The sequence below is a fragment of the Phascolarctos cinereus genome, unplaced genomic scaffold (assembly GCF_003287225.1).
Source record: "Phascolarctos cinereus isolate Bilbo 61053 unplaced genomic scaffold, phaCin_HiC Scaffold_7;HRSCAF=346, whole genome shotgun sequence".
Classification (NCBI taxonomy): domain Eukaryota; kingdom Metazoa; phylum Chordata; class Mammalia; order Diprotodontia; family Phascolarctidae; genus Phascolarctos; species Phascolarctos cinereus.
The window spans coordinates 116,486,985-116,506,873 of NW_027556180.1; positions in this window are offsets into that span (position 1 = coordinate 116,486,985).

Sequence of the window (19,889 nt, forward strand, 5' to 3'; positions counted from 1 at the left end):
ATGTAAGGATCTTAGTCAAATTTTTAACAATAAGAAGCATGCCCCATGATAAATGGTCATGAGATATGAACTGGCAGCTTTCAGAAAAAGAAATCAAGACTATCAACAGTTATATATAAAAAATGGTTTAAATCTAAATTGATTAGAGAAATGTAACTTAAAACAACTCTGAGGTAACACCTCACACTTATTAGAAATGACAAATGCTGGAAGGGATGTGGGAGAATAGGTATATTGACATACTGTTGTTATTGTTGATTCAAACCAAGTACAGTTATGAATTAATCCAACTATTCTGGTGAACAGTTTGGAACCACACCCAAAGGGCTATAAAACTTTGCATGCCTTTTGGCCCAGTAATGTCACTCCTAGGTCTATATCCCAAAGACATGAAAGCAACTCTTTTTGTGGTAGCAAAGAATTGGAAATCGAGGGGATGCCCATCAACTGGGCAATGGACAAACAAGTTATGGTCTATGGTTATGATGACATTATTGTGCTATAAGGAATGATTAGGAGGATGGTTTCAACAAAACCTGGGAAGATCTAGATGAACTGATGAAAAGTGAAATGAGCAGAACCAGGAGATCATTGTATACAGTAATAGATATATTGTAATGCAGATTGATGTGAAAGACTTCCTCTGACAAATACAATGATCCAAGACAAGTCAGGACTCATGACAAAAATTGCTATGCATCCCTAGAGAGAGAACTGATGAGCTCACTGAAAGTTGAAGTATAATTTTCTCACTTTATTTTCTTGGGCTTTTTTTTTTTGTGATGTGACTAAAATGGAAATATGTTTTACACATGTGTAATATATTACTTTCTAAATGGCCAGGGAGAGGCTTGAGGGAGGTAGAGAATTGGAACTTAAACTTTTAAAAAATGTTAAAAATGTTACAGAGTGACAGAGGAATGATAGGGGAAACCCCCCCCCTCAAATATCTCATTTGATCCTGACAACAACCCTGTGAGGTAGGTGCTATTATTATTTCCATTTTATAATTTATTTCAACTTTAAAAATAGTATTAATTGAACTGTAATAGTTATTATAATTTTACAAATATTATCTCCAATTAGCAACTGAGGCAAACTGAGGTTGTGAATTGTCTAGGGTCACACAGCTAGTAAGTATCTGAAGCTATATTTAAAGTCAATTCTTTCTGACTCCAGGCCCAAAATCTATTCACTGAATCATTACCTGCCTCGTATCTATATATACATATGTATACATAGATATACACATACATATGCATATTTATAGATATATGTGTGTTAATATATGTGCTCATACATATATGTGCATATATGTATTTATAAATATACATACAGACATATAGATATATACACACCTATTGTTTTGCCTTTGCCCATCCCATTTCTTCCTATTTCTCACCTAGCTTTCCTTAGAAAGTGAGTTCATAAACTAATACATGTTAAGTTGTTAATAACTGATAACTGGTTTACTTTATTACTCCTCCCAGGACCATTTGCATTTTAATAGAAGCTTCTTGAAATGTGTATAGTGCCTTAATGCAAAATAATAAATCACTAATGACAGAATTTCAACCCTAAGGCACTTGAGGGAAGAGGTTTTTGGTGGGTTTATTTTTTCAGGAGGTAGGGCTTCTCTGTGTCCTTCAAATCACACCTTTAAACTAAATCCATTGATGTGTAAGGCAGCCCTTCTGGGGAGCTCAACCTAGAGACTTCCAGTGAAATTTCATTGATAAGGAATACCTTGTTCTATTTACACCTTCTTTTGAGACTATTATCCTGCACTTGGACACAAGATTAATACATAATGGGCTAGTATTTGAGTACAGGAATAAAAACACTAACCCATTCCAAAAAAAAAATGGCGAGATGCTAAATATCCCTCCAAAAATTTGTGACATCATTATTTTCGATATAAGGGAGTTAGTCACTCAGTATTCTGTTATGTAAGTAAAATAGTTTCATTTCCTTTATCTATTTACTTCAATTGGTAATCTTCAGTCATTTGCTCTTTCTTTGGTTTTATGCAGAACCTTCATAAGGTTTCCAGATTCTTTATAAGGTAGTGAATTTTCCAAGCAGAAACTGACTTCTTGCCTATTGGGGAAAACAAGATGATAGTGACAAGCAGCCAAAGAGGAGGCAGGGGAGATGTAGGGAAAGAGTTCTCCAGTACTAGAAAGCCTACACTGACACTGTGTATATTTTTGGGAAAGTCCATACCAGCTTTATGTGGGAAATATTTTGTTTCTACTGTTCTTACTATGCTAATTCAATAAATGCCTTTTCCTTTAGCTAATTATGTCTTCTTGATGACTGGAATCGAAGTAAGTAGACCAGTGGGGACGCAGGAACTAGAGCTTTAGGAATTCAGACCTGAACCTACAGTTCCCTAAAGAAAATATAGCCTACAAAGACAGTCCAAAGGAGTCATTGCACTATGGCGGATTATTAAAGGCAAATCCATTGGAGGAGGCTCCCTTGGTAGGTACTCTCCTGAAACTACAATTCACTATTTCCACTTTGATGGTGCTAGCTAGAGGACACAATTAGCCCAAGAAATTTCAGAATGTCATAGTAGGAACAGCAACAATTCAGTATCTCCTCAGTAAAATTAGGACATATTGTCCCCATAACACAGCCACAGTGGGAAGAGTGAACACCCAGAAAATTTATAAATGAAGAAACATACATATAGAGAGCACTTGCAGCCAAAGCAACTTGAAGACATTCCTCTTATGATGGCATCTAGATAGCATGTTCTTAAAAGGGTTTCATGAGTAATGGGAATAAGGAAAAGATTACATTATACCACAGAATCTACATACTATGATAATCTCCAATTTTATATTAACCTGCTTACAAATTTTCCTCTGGTACGGTTTAGAGAGTATTTCCTTCCTATAAAACAATGTACCATTTGTTTTTGAAAGTGCTGTTAAAAAATAAAATATAAAAATGATCTTTCCCATTTAAAATAGAATATAAATATATTATACTACAATGGTATGTAATGAGGCCTTTACGATCACAATAACATTGATGATAAATTTTATCTCCGCAGCGGTCAGATCCATCGGTGTGGGGTAACCTCACATGCAAAAATTACAACACAAAACTCACACTATTACCAAGTAATGAGAAAATATAAATAAGTTAGCATTAAATTATACCTGAAATTTGGCTTCTAAGCTAAAAAAGTATGGCTTACTTATACAAACGTTACCTAGCACCCCAAGATGAAACATTTAAAAAAATAATTCTGGTAATTTAATGCATATTGCTGGTTTTCCCCCCTCAGTTTTGTAGAACTTACTACTTGGGTAATACATGCATTATTTTCTCCATCTTTAAAAATGCAGTCAGACCATGTTACTTCTATGCACAAAAACTCTTCACAACTCTTGAATTGTTTCTAAGATAAAATGTAAACCCACTGCATTGTCATTAATATTTTTTTCACAATCTGACTCCACTTTATTTCCAGATTTATTTCACCTTGCTCTCCTTCATATGTACATTATGTTCCAAGATAAACTGACCTACTAGTCATTCAAAGAACTAGGCATTAACTCTTTGACCAGATTCTGAGAGTCCCTTCTTCTTGCCTGGAATATCGTCCAGACTCAGCTCCCGGGTCAATTCCTTTGGGAAGGATTTCCATTCTTTTGGTGGCTAATGCTATCTTCCTCTTAAATTATCTTGTATTCATTCATATATTTACCTGTTGTGTCCTCAAACACCTCCAGGCCCAGAACTGGAAGAATAGCCAGTGGTGGTGGTGTTATGTTTCTACCCAAATTGGAGGAAACAGTGAGTTCAGAAGATTAGCAGTAAAAAAGGCTAGAGGGAATAAATATGAATAGAGCGAAATATGCTGATGGCTGGCAAGGCTGTTATTTTCTCTCTCTAGGAGGTTTTTCTCACTTTTCTTAGCTTGTATGCCTCCACCTACAAATACCAGGGAAATCTCTGTAAGCTATCCCTCAATATATTGAGACCAATTTCCCACTTAAGGTAAGGCCCTCAATGACCTCTACTGGCATTTAGTCCCACCTAATGGGGGTGGGGGGCTATATTTTTTTATATCAGGAGGTAGTATGCTATAGTCATAAAAATTAGCCTCTGTAGTCAGCTCAAATCCCACTTTTTTTGGGGGGTTGCGGCTAGGCAATGGGGTTAAGTGACTTGCCCAGGGTCACACAGCTAGTAAGTTATGTGCCTGAGGCCAGATTTGAACTCAGGTCCTCCTGAATCTATGGCTGGTGCTCTATCTACTGCACCACCTAGCTGCCTCCCTCAAATCCTACTTCTTGTGCAGGCCTGGGCAAATCACTTAACATCTCTGGGGCTCGGTTTCCTTAACTGTAAAATGAAGACCTTGGACTAGATGGCCTCCCAGGGCCCTTCCAGCACTGGATGTACAATCCTATGATACTATGGGAGAAGTGGAAGAGCGGGCCATAGGGTACACAAGCCTGAAAGTAGTCAATCAATTTATTAAGTACCTTTTATGTGCAGGCTAGGGATACCAAAAGAGTCAAAAAACAATCCCTGTTCTTAAGGATCTCACAATCTACTGTGGTGGGGAGAAGGGAACAACAAAACAACAAACATCTACAAACAAGCTAAATACAGGAAATAATCAAGAGAGGGTAGACATTAGAATTAAGAGGCTGGGAAAAGCTTCCTGCAGAAAGGGGGATTTTAGCTGGGACTTAAAGGAAGCCAGAAAAACTAGAGGTGGAGATTAGGAGGGAAAGCATTCCATGAATGGGGGACAGCCAGAGAAAATGCCTGGAGCTGAGAGTGTCTTGTTTAAGGAATAGCAAGGAAACCAGTGCCACTGGATCAAAGAGGTGGGGAATAAGGTGTAAGAAGACTTGGAAAGGAGGGAGCATGGCTAGACTGTGAAGGGCTTTGAATGTCAGACAGAGGATATCTTATCTGATCCTCCTGGAGGTGATAGGGTGCTACTGGAGTTTATTGAACACTGGGAATTCTATCAGATGTACTTGAATGTTTAAAATAAGAATGTTTCTTATGAATGAATCTACAATGACTTGATGGAATTTCAAGCAGTGTAATGAAATAAAACATTTCAGGCAGTTTGGACACCAATAACATTAATATCTAGAATTTATATATTGCTTTAAGGTTTACAAAATGCTTTATTTTGTCCTCATAACAACCCCAGGATGTTAATGCTATTATTTTGCCCATTATACATATGAGGACACTGAGGCAATAAGAGGTTAAGTGACTTGCCCAGGGTCACACAGCAAGTAAATTTCTGAGTCTGGATTTGAGCTCAGGACTTTCTGAAAAGTAGAAGGGTGTTATTCATGTAAGAAAGATTTTAGGGGGAGCCAAGATGGCGGAGTGAAAGCAGTGACTTGCTTGAGCTCTCTTCCAAACCCCTGCAAATACTCATAAAAAATGGCTCTAAACAAATTCTGAAGCAGCAGAACCCACAAAAAGACAGAGTGAAACAAATTTCCAGCCCAAGATAACCTGGATGATTGATCAGAAAGGTGTATCATGACAGGCTAGGAGCGCAGCGCAGCACAGCGTGGGCATGCAGGCCACCATGAACCTGAAGCAGGCCTCAGAGGACTGAATCACGGGCAGCTGTGGAGGTTTCCAGACTCCTCAATCCACCAACGCCAAAGACAACTTAGAAGGTCAGTGGGAAAAGTCTGTTTCTGTCAGTGCTGAGAGAGGAAAGCGGGGTCTCAGCTCCATTCCCCAAGAGTGTGGCCCTGGGGGAGCAGCTACTTCCTGAGCTTCTAGCCCACAGACTGAGGGGGAATCTAGTGGCTGGTCAAAGAAGAATTGCAGGGATCTCTTTGCCAGTGCTGAGGCAGGAATCTCTTGTTTTTCCTGTGTTTGGATCGGGGTCACAGTTCTGGGCGGCAGAGCTGGAGTGAGTTGGAGCTCTATCTGGGTGGAGCTTGTAGTGGCTGTGGAGAGGAACCCCTCCTCACAGCTACAGAACAGAAAGGAATACTTGTGGTCACAGGCCAGGAAAGGAGTAAACACCTCACCCCTTATCATACCACCTTGGAAGAACTGAAAATTTACAGGTCCGTAGAAGTATCTCTGAAAACAGCTGTACAAACCCCTGAAGCTTGGGACAGTACATTCTCCACATTGGAAGCAGACTCTTACTTCAACAAAGAGTTTAAAACTCAAATAATTGGCTGGGATCATGAGCAAGCAGCACAAAAAGAGTCAGACTATATTATCTTACTTTGGTGAAAAAGAAGATCAAAATATACAACCAGAAGAAGACAACAAAGTCAAAGCTCCTACATCCAAAGCCTCCAAGAACAATATGAATCAGTCCCAGGCCTTGGAAGAGCTCAGAAGGGATTTTGTGAAGCAAGTAAGGGAAGTAGAGGAAAAACTGGGAAGAGAAATGAGAGTGATGCAAGAAAATCATGAAAAACAAGTGAACAGCTTGGAGACCCAAAAAAATACTGAAGAAAATAACACCTTAAAAAATAGCCTAACCCAAATGGCAAAAGAGGTCCAAAAAGCCAAGGATGAGAAAAATGCCCTAAAAAGAAAAATTGGCCAAATGGAAAAGGAAGTCCAAAAGATTACTGAAGAAAATACTTCCTTAAAAATTAGAATAGAGCAACTGGAAGTTAGTGACTTTATGAGAAATGACAAGTAGAACAAATCCAAAAGAATGAAAAATTAGAAAACAATGTGAAATATCTCATTGGAAAAATAACTGCCCTGAAAAATAGACCCAGGAGAGAGAATTTTAAATTTATTGGATATCTGAAAGCCATGATCAAAAAAAGAGCCTAGACATCATCTTTCAAGAAATTATCAAGGAAAACGCCCTGATATAGTAGAACCAGAGGGCAAAATAGAAATTGAAAGAATCCACAGATCTCCTCCTGAAAGAGATCCCCAAAGGAAAACTCCTAGGAATATTAGCCAAATTCCAGAGTTCCCAGGTCAAGGAGAAAATATTACAAGCTGCCAGAAGGAAACAGTTCAAGTACTGTGGAAACACAATCAGGATAACACAAGATTTAGCAGCTTCTACATTAAAGGACCACAGGGCATGGAATATAATATTCTGGAGGGCAAAGGAGATAGGATTACAACCAAGAATCACCTACCCAGCAAAACTGAGTATAATCCTTCAGGGGAAAAAATGGTCATTCAGTGAAATAGAGGACTTTCAAGCATTCTTGATGAAAAGACCAGAGCTGAATAGAAAATTTGACTTTCAAATACAGGACTCAAGTGGAACATGAAGAGGTAAACAGGAAAGAGAAATCATAAGAGACTTATTAAGATTGAACTGTTTACATTCCTGCATGGAAAGATGATATTTATAACTCATGAGACCTTTGTCAGTATTAGGGTAGTTGGAGGAAAAAAATATATATGTATGTATATGTAGATAGATAGAGCTGAAGATTAAGGGGTCATATCTGGAGAATAAAATTAAGGGATGAGAGAGGATTATACTCAGAGAAGAAGAAAGGGAGAGGTAGAATGGGGTAAATTATCTCACAAAAAAAACAGAAAAGAAAAGTCTCTTACAGTGGAGGGGAAACAGGGGAAGGTGAGAGGGAATGAGGAATCTTATTCTCATAGGATTTGGCTTAAGGAGGAATAACATACACATTCAATTGGGTATGGAAATCTGTCTTACCCTACAGGAAAATAGGGGGAGAAGGGGACAAGAGAGCAGGGGGATGATAGAGAGGAGGGCAGATTGGGAAAGGGGTAATCAGAAGTAAATACTTCTGAGGAGGGACAGGGTCAAAAGAAAGAATAGAATAAATGGGAGGGCAGGATAGGATTAAGGGAAATAGAGTTAGTTTTTCACAACATACTGGATGTTTTGCATAACTGCACATGTACAACCTATATTGAGTTGCTTGCCTTTTCAATGAGGGTGGGTGGGGAGGGAGGAAGAGAGAAAATTTGAAACCTAAAGTTTTAAAAACATATGTTTAAAAAAAATGTTTTCACATGCTACTGGGAAATAAGAAATATAGGAAATGGGGTACAGAAGTCTGTCCTGACCTACAGGAAAATAGAAGAGGAAAGGGATAAGAGAAGGGGAGAGAGAGAGAAGAGAAGGCAGACTAGGGGAAGGGATATTCAGAATGCATGCCATCTTGGGGTGGGTGGAGGGGGGAGATGGGTTGAAAATTTGGAACTCAAAAACTTGTGGAAGTGAATGTTGAAAACTAAAAATAAACAAATTTATATTTAAAAAAATCTTTGCCAAAAAAAAAAAGAAAAAGAAAGATTTTAGGGGGTTAGGCTTCCCCAGCAGCATAAGAAATTCCAAGATCTTGTGGATAGTCCCTCCACCAATCAGAAAGTGCTCCAAACTTTTCGGTAAACAACTAGTTCCTAAAGAAAGAGCCCTAGAGGCTAAACTGGTTGCAGCCTCTCAGGTTCAAGGATGGGGCCTTGACAGGGCAAAGGCTTTTCTCCACTGCACTTGCTTAATTAGCTTATTGAATATGAACTGACACACCCCAAGGGTGGAGATAGCCGCCATTTTTGGACTTGGGACCCATGAAGTAGGCAGAGTTAGCAGAACATGGACGAATATGCGATGGGCTATCCAGGAAAGGTGTAACTCAGATGAACCAGACCAATAGTAGCCCTGATGGGTGGACTATGGATCTTACTAATGGTTTAAAAGTTGATTCTACTACTGAGCCAGTGCCCAGGTGCTACTAAAGTGCATTGTGCCTGCTTCTCTTGTGAGAAGCATAATAAAGGCTTTCCTTCACTCACTGTAGCAGATTTTTGTTTAAGATTTTTCTAACAGTTGAGTCCAAGGGATTAATTGTAAAGTATTTCAAGGGCAGGGCCAGTAGTTGACAGAGCCAAGAGGACTAGGCAAGAATTTACAGGAGCCAAAGATTAAAAAGTAAGTGCAGTGGAGGTGGGAGGAAGGTAGTAAGTTCACCCAGAGCAGGTTCAGTAAAATATCATAGACTAATGGGACACTGAGAGCTGACAATATATTGTGTAAGGAATCAGATTGATGCTGTCATTTTATAACATAGGAACCAAAAGCCCTATCACTGTAGGCTCAGACACATGGTACCTCTTTCATCCACTTGAAGTTGCACCAGGGGAATCACTGGTAATTTTAATATACTGTGAGAGGAAGTCCGGAGAGAAATCCCATCAGGTATACTTATCCTACATTATTCAAGGCTTAATATTTATAATAAATTCATAGGGTCCTGAGATTATTGACTTTTGAGAAGAATAAGATTTTTATAATGTAAGGAGTTATGCTGATTTTTTTTTCCCCTTCAGTAACCATAGACTACAAGTGGTTTTATACAGGAAGATCAAGAGCAGTAATTAAGTGTGGCTGAGGTGGTACTCAGGCACATACTCTCTTGATACATATCCAGAAGGATTCATCACACACTAACACTTGAAGGTTAAAAGTAATACTTCTGGCCATCATTAGACTAGAGTTTCCATGTTCAATTTAGAGTAAAAAAAAAAATCCTTATCTTCATAGATCTTTTTAGTTAGCCTTCTACTTTAAGGAGTTAATGAAGGAGAAGTCTAAACCTTTTAGCCCTTTGACCTCCACTGACAAGATAGTATTTCTAGATGCTTAAGATCAATTCTGCAATTTCATCTGCACACAATAGAACTATAGAATTATAGGTTTAAAATCCCACTCAGGCAGATCAATTCAAAATGGCTATAACCATGCATGCACATTTAACATTTTTTAAAGAAAATAATGTGATAGAACTGAAAGTATATGTCACTTTGTAATACGCTAAGCACTGATGGGCATGAAGTGAAAATTCAGATGACAGGTTTTTAAACTAAAAATTGTGTAATTTTTCCCTTAGCTAGGGGTCTCTATGTGTATAATGTTTAGCGACTATGATTTTTGATCACTTTTGGTGCCTTGGCAGATGCTCAATAATAATAATAATAGCTACCAGGTATATAGTCTTTTAAGATTTTTAATGAGTGCCCTTTTTCTCTCCTCTCCTTTTCCCCTCCCCTCACCAGTCTCCTCTCCCCTCCTTTCCCTTTTTCCACTTTCCTCCCCTCTCCCCCTCCTCTCTTACCCCCATCCTTCCCTCCATTTTTTTTCTCTTTCCTCCCTTCCCTGGTCTAGACGATGCTGTGGTGGAGACAGCACAGAAGACCGAGGTGGACATCATGGGGCTGTGCTAGGACATGTTCTCCCAAATGGTCACATACCTGACAGGCGAGCTGACAGCTATCAGTGAAGACTATAAACTTCTGGAAAACTGAACAAACTGACTAGCTTTGAAGTATCTAGGAATGAAAGATATTGCAGTAAACACAGGTAGAAACGTAAAGGACTTAAACCAGAAATATGTAGCACTTCAGCCTTATCTGAATCAGATCGCTTTAACTGAGGAGTAAGTAGAAGCTCTTGAGCTGATAGATGACTACTTGGATGCATATTCAAAGAAACTACAAGCAAAGCACACGAAGTTAGAGAGGCAATGAAAGAATTCTTTAGCACAAAGACTTTAACTACAAGAATGGTTCATATGAGTTGAAATAAGTGGAATGGAAATTATCAAACTTCTATGCTTCAATTCTTAAAAAGAAGCGATGCTGCTGATCCAAAGAGAATTCCAACCCTTGCCTTTGTCGAATGTGTATCTTTGGCCTCCCCTTGATATTTTCTTTAACCTGTACCCCCTGGAACTTCAACTTATAGTGTGCTTCATTGTGTGCCCTGGTCCAAGTCTCCGAAATCGGTATCAACCCAGTCTAGAGCAGACACAGATGAGAGGCTCTGGTCTTCCTGTCTCCTCCCTCCTTCCCCTCTGCTCCACCTTTGACTCCATTCATAAGTTATTTTTCAACTTAAATAATAAATGACGATTTATGACCTCAAAAATGAAAGTATTTTCAAAGGGCTTTACTTATATTACTTTTTTATCTTCACAACAACTCTGTGTGATAGGTTATATTACTATACCCAATTTTACAGACAAAGAAATTGAGGCTGAGCAAGGTTCTGTGACTTGCCCAGGGTCACATAGCTAGTAAGTGTCTGAGGCAGCATTTCAGCTCAGGTCTCCCTAATTCCATGCCCAGCACTCTCAATGGAATAGCTCACATCCTACTGCCAGTCAGTCCCAAGCAAATTGCAGGAGAAGCAAATTGTAAGGAGAAGGCAGATAGTAGAAATGTAGCATTAGACTTTTTCTTTTTCAAGAACCTGGCAGATGACTATGAATCCAGAAGTGAAGCAGTTAGAAGCAAAAGTTATTAGGGGAAATCCCCAAAACCTGTAGTTCCATTTAGGGACCATTAAACCAGGAGAAACTGGTCTAGTAACTCCTGAGGATTATGCTACATTATTCTTCTTCCCAGAGGAAATGAGTATGTTGTATATAAACTGTTCTCTCTGCTTGAAAAGGTATAAGAACCTGGAAATCTTCTCTATGCCCTGGCTTATTAGGGAAGATGAAGAGTTCCTAAATGGCTTAAAAGGAATATTCCAAGTGAAGGTGAAAAAAAAATCTAATTAGAATAAGAAGTATTGAAATGAGGGTTAAGAGTTTGGCAATTACAAGAATATGACAAGAAGGAGGGAAAGAAGAAGCTCTGAAACACCAAAATTATTACATAACATAAGGTATAAGTGTCTTACCATGGAGATGGGTGATAACAGAAAAAACTTGCAAAATATTTCTAGTAAAGAAAACACAGCAGATCAAGTTGTTAATAGGAAGTAGGGCAAAGCAAAGTTTGCCAGCTTTGCCAGCCCTGCCTGGCCTTTTTCTGTCTAGTTCCTGCATTGATTTGTGCAGCAGCCAGAGGCACTATAGGGGCTGAAAAGAATTCTCTCACTGGACCACTGGAGTCCTAGACAGCTCCTTTGCTATTTTATTAAGTGAAATTTCTGGGATGATCTGAAGGGGACCCAGACTTACACACCAGGGCATTCTAACTCAGCTAATGGTAGTACCATAACTTAGGTAAGAGTTTAGACTTGGAGGCTCAGGAGAAAAGTTCAAAGGACAATTTAAGCTTGGGGGCTTCTACTGGCTTTTGGTGACAGCTTGATCCCATACAGCAATAGCCTCTGGGACTAGTAGTAAAAGAACACAATCCTCTTATTCCTGGAGTTTGGTCTTTTTTTTTCAGTTGTGTTTGACTCTTCATGACCCTACTTGGGATTTTCTTGGCCAAGACACTCTAGTGGTTTGCTATTTTCTTCTCCAGCTCATTCTAGAGATGAAGAAACCAAGGCAAACAGGCTTAAGTGACTTGCCCAGGGTCACCCAGGTGGTAAGTGTCTGAGGCCAGATTTGATCTAACAAAGATGAGTCTTTCTGACTCCAAGTCTGGCACTAGAACTGGAGCATCCATTGCAGCCAAAAATGTTAACCACAACTGCCTGTGCATAATGTTGAACCATAAAAAGTTTAAAATTACTTTTGAAATAAATGTTGCCCCAATGAATATTCATAATCTAAAAACCATGCAGAATAAAGAGCTTTCAAAATGTTGAGACTTAGCAGAAGATGTTAAAACCATGGAGGAACAGGATTCAGTCTATGTCCTCATCCTCATTATCCTGTCTGCTACTAGACCTGCCTTGTAGATACTTTTAGTAAGTCTATAGAAGATGAGTTTGGGTCTTATTTAATTACCAAAAAAAAGTAGTTTTATCAATCTGCACAATAATTTGCAGAACACTGAACATGAAACAATAAAGCAGCAGGATAGTGACTTGTCCTTGGACTGTTTTGGAACCTCACAAAGAAAAGAGATGAATAGGATTCATGTTAATGACATTTTAATAATGTAAAATATAATGATGATGATGATGACCTCAAAATCTTTTTGAGATCAACGAATAAACTAATAGACTTGTTGCTTCTAATTCTCCAAATATAATAGTGATCCCTAAAAACTTCAAAATAACATTTCAGTAAGTTTTAAATGCTTAAAATCTCCAAGCTACATTCAAGGAAAAGCTTTCAAATGCTACATTATTCTTCTTCCCAGAGGAAATGAGTATGTTGTATATAAACTGTTCTCTCTGCTTGAAAAGGTATAAGAAAAGTGTGTGCTTTTTAAACTTTATTGTGCTGTTTGCTTATAAGTGTCAAATTTCCCCTTTGGATATTCATTAAGATCAGCAATTCTCAAAAGTGTGGTCCATTGGCATCTTGGGCTGCCCAAGTTTCTTTCAGGGAGATTGTGAAGTCAAAACATGATTTGCTTATTAAAATACTCCTCCTTTATCTAACTACATATCTGTATAAGGCCAGCTTTTCTTCTTATATCCCAACCAAAACCATATTTTACAGCAGATTAAATGCAAAAGCAGATATAAAAATCCAGCTGAATTTTATGAATCTAGACATTAAAGAAACTTGCAAAAATGTAAAACAATACCTTTCTTCTTATTAATTTTTTGTTTCAAAAAGTAGCTATCTTTGAACATGTTTAAGTGTAATGGATTTGTTATTTTAAAATTAATATTTTAAAATTGAAAATAAATAAAACCAAAAGCAAGCATCATATGAATGAGAATATACTAGAAGCTTTTCCAATAAATATGGGAGTGAAGCAAGAATGCTCACTTTCCTCACTATTATTTTATATAACTCTGGAAATGGTAGCAAGAGCAAGACAAGAGAAAGAAATTTAACCAGTAAAATTACATAAAAAAGAAGATAAAACTATCCCTATTTGTTAATGATGTGGTGTTTTACTTGGAAATTCCTACAGAATCAGCAAAGATACTAATTGAGACAATATATTCAGCAAAGTTACAGGTTGCAAAACATATTCTCAAAAATAATGAAACACAAGAAGCAGAGTAAGAGATCCAAGATGGTGGATTAGAGGCAGCCATCCATTCAAACTCTTCTAACATTCCCCTCCAAACACCTTTAAAGTAAATACTCAAATTGAATTTTGGAGCAGCAGAGCCAAGAAAAGGTCAGAGTGATACCTTTTTTCAACCTAAGACGACTTAGGATATGACAGGAAAGGACTGTGACACTGGGGTGGAAGCCAACCCAGAGGTCATACAGCAGCAGCAGCATCTGTGGTGGGTCATGGTGGTGGCCATAATAGAAGCATCAGTAGCAGCATCTTCAGGAGTTCTCAGCTCAGAGACAATGGTAAGGGGCTTGAACAACTGGTCAGAAAGATATTATGAGGCACCCTTTGCTAGCACTGAGGAAAGCTGGTGCTGATTGTCAACTCTATTGCCCATATGTAGTTCTCAGTTGCAGTTCCGGGATGGAGATTACAATCACAAGGGAAAAGGGACCCTGGTTAAAGTTCAAAGACAGAGAGGACAAGTAGTGCTTGCTGCTGCAGAAGAGCAGGAACTTGGTCACAATTCCCAGGTCAAGAGGAGCATTAGCACTTGTAGCTGCAGGGGAGCAGGGGCCCTTCCTGGGGAAAAACTAGAGTGCAGACCAGGAGAGCAGTAACCATACCTCTCCCAGGATCACACCACCTTGGAAGCACCCAAAACTTACAGACCCCAAAATTAGCTCTGAAAACAATAGCACAATAAAGCCTGTAGCTTGGGACAGTGCCTCCCCAGTCCCAGGTGAGCAGAGTACACCTTAAACATAAAGTTCAAGTTATGTAAAGTTCAAATCAAGAAATACTCTGGGGGGGGGGGAAGAAAACAACAACAACAAAAACTTAACTATAAAAAGCTACTACAATTGAAGGGAAGACAAAGACATAAGCTCAGAAATAGATGATAATGTGAAAATAGTTTCAACATTAACCTCAGAGGAAAAAAATGCTCTAAATCACAATTGATTGGAGAAATGCAAATTAAAATAACCATAGGGCATCACTATCAGAAATGACAAATGCTGGAAGGGATGAGGGAAAATAGGTATAGTAATGAATTGTTGGTGAAATTGTGAACTAGTCCAACCATTCTAGAGAAAAATGAGAAACTATGCCTAAAGAGCTATGAAACTGTGCATAACCTTCCACCCCACAATACTTCTAGGTCTGTAGATAAAGAGATAAAAGGACCTATATGTACAAAAATATTTATAACAACTCTTTTTGTGGTGGCAAAGAATTAGAAATTGAGGGGATGCCCATCAATTAGCAGATGACTGAACAAGTCATGGCTTATTGTTGTGATGGAGTACTATTGTGCTACAAGAAATTAAGAGGTGAATGGTTTCAGAAAACATGAGAAGATCTATATGAATTGATGGAAAGTGTAGTAAGTAGACCTGGGAGATCGTGATACGCAGTACAAACAATGTTGTACTAATGACGGATTATGAAAGACTTAGCTACTGTGATCAGTACAATGATCCAAGAAAATCCAAAAGATTCATGATAGAAAATTCTATCCATTTCCAGAGAAAGAATTAATAAACTCTGAGTGCAAATTTAAGTACAGTTTCCTCACTTTATTTTTTTCCTTTTTTTTTGGTACAATATGACTAATATAGAAATAGGATTTCACTTTATAATTAACATGTTGCTTGGCTTCTCAGTGGGTAGGGCAGGGTTTGAGAGAGGGAGAGGTTTCGGAACTCATTTTTTTTAATGTTAAAAATAAATAATGAATCTTTTAAACAAGAAGAGGTATATAAGAAACAGCAATAGAAAGGGAAATCTCCTTCCAAATAACTTCAAAATACATAAAATATCTAGGGATTGACTTATGAATACATACAAAAAAACTTAAGGATACTTTATAGAAATTGATAAAAGAATAACAAAATTCATTTGGAAAAACAAAAACATCAAGGGAAATGATAAAAAAATAAGTGGGGATAAAAGGAAAATGGCATTTACAGATCTATGCAAACAATCTATATTATCACACAGCAGTTCTCAAAACAAATCGGTATCGGTTAAAAAATATATAGAGAGAGAGATCATTGGAACAAATAGCACAAGGAAGATTTGGAAATAATAGAATTCAGTAATCAAGTATTTGTTAAAGTAGAAAATATAAATTACCCAGCTGAAAATTTAAAAAAAATTTATTTGATAAAAACGGCTGGGAAAACTAGAAATAGCCAGGCAGAAATTAGGCTTAAAAAAACACCTTAAACTTAAACTATATTCTAAATGTATATATGGCCATATTATTAAAGATCACATTATAAAAAATATTAGAAGAGAAACAGGTCATATACCTTTCATAGCTTTGGGTAGAAGATGTATTCTTAATCAAACAAGAAATAGAGATAGTTATAAAAGACAAAATAGATAACTTTGGGTACTTAAAATGGAAAAGCTTCCACACAGACAAAATTAATGTACCTAGGATAAGAAGGGAAGTGGTCAAATAGAAAAAAAAAGCCTTTTTTATCAAATTTATCTAATGAAGGTTGGTATTTAAGATTTTGTGTGTGTGTGTGTGTGTGTGTGTGTGTGTGTGTGTGTGTGTGTATGTGTATGAACTGATGAGGACTGAAGTAAGGAGAACTAGGCAAGCAACATACATAATGATTATAACAATGTAAATGGAAAGAACACACCAAAAATGAAAAGTAAATGTAACAAAATTATAAAGAGCAAATGGGGCACTTAGGTGGTGCAGTGGATAGAGTGTTAGCCCTGAAGTCAGTGCGAATCTGGCCTCAGATGCTTACTAGCTTTGTGACTCTGGGCAAATAAATCACTTAAGTCTGTTTGTCTCAGTTTCCTCATCTGTAAAATGAGGGGGAGAAGGACATAGAAAACCACTTTAGTATCTTTGCCAAGAAAAACCCAAATGGGGTCTTTGTGTCAGACATAACTGAAGTGATTGAACAAGAAAAAAGAGTCAATTGAAGAGATATGAGAAGACACCCTCAATCAATCCCTTTATGGAAAGGGGAGAGCCACAGGTATTATACATTGTATATGTTTTCAGCCTTTTTCCATACGTTGATCAGATTGTGATAATTTCTTTTAATCCCTTTCAAAAATAATATTTGTTTTATGGGCTGGCTTATTGGCATGGGTAGAGGAAGAGGTATTTGGGATAACTATGATGATGTAAGAAATAGAAGATATTAATAAAAACATTTTTTAAAAAAATGATGTTGTGGCCCTAAACTTTCTCAGTGCATCTTATTGCTCTCATTTGGGAATGAAAACTATGTGGTTTAATCCATCAGTTGAAATGAACTTTTTTTCATGGGAAACTATGCAAGGAGACACCTGCATATTTTTGGAAAGTATAGCAAGCTATAATTTTATGAGAGGCAGAAGCATAGCTTTCCATTTACAGCCTTTCAGAAAGGTGGATGATAACAGAAGCTAGGACAATACAATAAAAGACTATGCCTGCAATAAAAAGTCAGACTTCACCCTCCCGAAATGGGCTCATGCAGATCACTCTATCTCTGTTTACGGGGGATTTTAAGATAGTCACAAAACAAAACTGCCAAGCATGAAAGAGTAATTCCTTTAACAGCTGTTCACGGAGGTCAAAAAACAGGAGCCAATGAAGGTTACAAAAACAGGCAGAAGCTGCGATAGCTGATCTTTGTGCCAATTGAAAGTTTGAAATCTTCTCCTGGTAACTTGCATGATTTTAAGAAAACCTCCAATTGGTTACAAGGTCTTGGGTGCTAGTGATCATTTCTGGTATCTGACTGTCCCTCTGTGCTAAGTCATTTCTATGGAGAAGATACAGTTAATAATAGTTGCCCGATGCTGATGTTTGTGAGGGTTGGTTCAAAAAAGAAACAAATATGGATCAATAGTAACAATTTGACACCAATATCCCAATTTCTGTCAAGACATCAGCCAGAGGAAGGTTATTGTGCAAAATTTTGAAAATATGCTCTCCAAATACACTATTGACAAAAGAGCTGGACATAATAAGAAATTCAGTGAAGCCGAATAAATGCCCGCACTGCAGGCAAGAAAGCCCGACTGTATTTGGTGGTCAAGTAGCAAAAGAAACGGCAGTATAGTTCAGTAGGTCACGCTGTGAAACATAGCTATTTGTGCAGCTCGTGTCTTCCAAATTAAAACATGAAATCACTTGAGTCAGTACAAAGTCAGATGCGTTTTTCCTATTCTGCTTGATTAAATAGATTGTTCTCTTTCTGCTTTTACATTTGTAAAGTTCTGTCTCTCTACTACTTTCCTTCCCCCATCCCCACCCCCGACCACGGCAGTAGAATAAAAGTTGTTTCTATTGCTGTTTTTAATGAAATGATATAAACTGCTCAGGCAAAATTTTGACTCTGAAACTTGACCTTTGTCTGGGAAGCCCCAATTCAAACAATTTTTTTCTCAGCCCGTTGCAAAAGCAAATAGTGATTAAAACAATAAATAAAACAAATCAGTGTGCCATACCTATAAACACATAATGTTCAGCCACATAATTATTGAAGTTCCTTATTTATTGACCTTGCCTGCTCTGAAAGTTTCACTGGTTCCAGTTCAGGCCTTCTGGCTAATAGGTAAGCCTGAAAAACAAGGCAACACTTGTCCCTTTTTCCAGTGATAATAATGACTTGGCAATTACAGCATCTCATTTAGCCATAAGTTTGCCAAAAAAAAAGAAAGAAAAGAATTTATGGAGATGTAAAGATTACAGTTTCACAGTGAAAAATGCTTTCCTCTTTGTCTCTTCCCTCAAATCCTCTCTCATATACCAGTACACACAGAACCCCCAACAAAAGAAGCCATGAAACAATTTTTAGGTTTTGCTGAAGTGTGTGTATGTGTATATTTATGTTTTCTGATAAACTCGGGTCTGTGAGATAAACCCAAGTCCATGAAGAAGAATAATGGATTGGGAGTTGGAGGATCTGGTTTTGAAACCTGGTGTAGTTACTGAGTCACGTGTATGACTTTGGGCAAATCATCTAATGTCTCTTGGACTCAGTTCTGCCTCATTGGACTAGAACCTTTTAGACTCTTTCCATCTCTAATAATCTAATAATCTATGGGCAAAGTTCAAACTCATTAGCCTGTTATTCAAGGTTCTTCACAATCTAGCTGGCCAACTTTTCTAGTTTTGTTTTATACAACTCCTCTCAACATAGTTCAATTAGAATATGAGACCCACACTGTCACTATCACATGTGTTGAGCTTTTCCACCTCTGAGTCTTGGCTCATGATAATTCAGCTCTAGAATATTCTCCTTCCACTAGTGAAAACATTTCTCATTCTTTTTACATTCAGCTCCAATTCCACCTTCTTTAGAAAGCCTGTTCTGATACCAAGAATCAGATCTCCTTATCTTAACCTGCCTGGAAGTGAAGTAGCCACTCTCAGGACAACCTACTGCTAATTAACACAGAAACTTTGATTTGCTCCTTTTCCAATGTGGGCTAAGTTGTCCCTCTTTAAGCAGCCTGTTGGCCCCCTACTACTACAGCAGGACTCACCATTTTGGTGCTAGACTTAATTTAGACACCAGATCAACTTTAGTCATAGGCAGCTCAGAACTCCAGAACTCAAGTGGTCTACCAGACTCAACCTCCCCAGTAGCGAGAATGTCAGGTGTGTACTACCACATCCAAACAATCCCATAGGTTGTTCAAAGACTTAGTGAAAATAATTTTCTGGAAAACCTATACTTGATATAGAATTAATAGGATAAATGCAATTCAGAAGTTTTTTTTTTATGGCAGTAAAAAAAGTTGACTATGAAAAATCTAAGGATAGAGCTTATGCCATGTAAATACAGGTATACATGCATATGCCTGATACAGACTCTAAAGTAAAACAAAGACCAGATTCAGAGTTGTATCATTAACAGGATGATAAGAATATATTTACCACCAAAGTCCTTGGCATTGTCAAATTGTTCAACATCAGTAACAGATATGATTTTATCAATTGGGAATGACATTAAAGAAAAAACATTACCGTTTGCTTTGTC